Raw genomic sequence first — 268 nt, 5'->3', positions numbered from 1 at the left:
CAGTTGATGGCAGCCACAGCTGCACACAAACAACATCCATGATGGCTACTCAGCTAGCTAGCTGGCTAGCTAGCTAGCTGGCTAGCTAGCTGGCCAGCTAGCCAGATAGCTAGCCAGCTAATTAGGCAGCTAGCTAGCCAGCGAGCTAGCTAGCTAGCCAATTAGCTGCCTAGCGAGCTAACTAGCCCGCTAGCTCTTCAGCTAGCTGGCCAGCTAGCTATACACGCCAGCTAGCTAGCCAGCTAGCTGGCCAGCTAGCTACACACGC

The sequence above is a fragment of the Eimeria tenella genome, genomic scaffold, assembly GCF_000499545.2.
Source record: "Eimeria tenella Houghton genomic scaffold, Eth_scaff2339, whole genome shotgun sequence".
Classification (NCBI taxonomy): Eukaryota; Apicomplexa; class Conoidasida; order Eucoccidiorida; family Eimeriidae; genus Eimeria; species Eimeria tenella.
Note: the sequence above shows the minus strand (reverse complement) of the source record.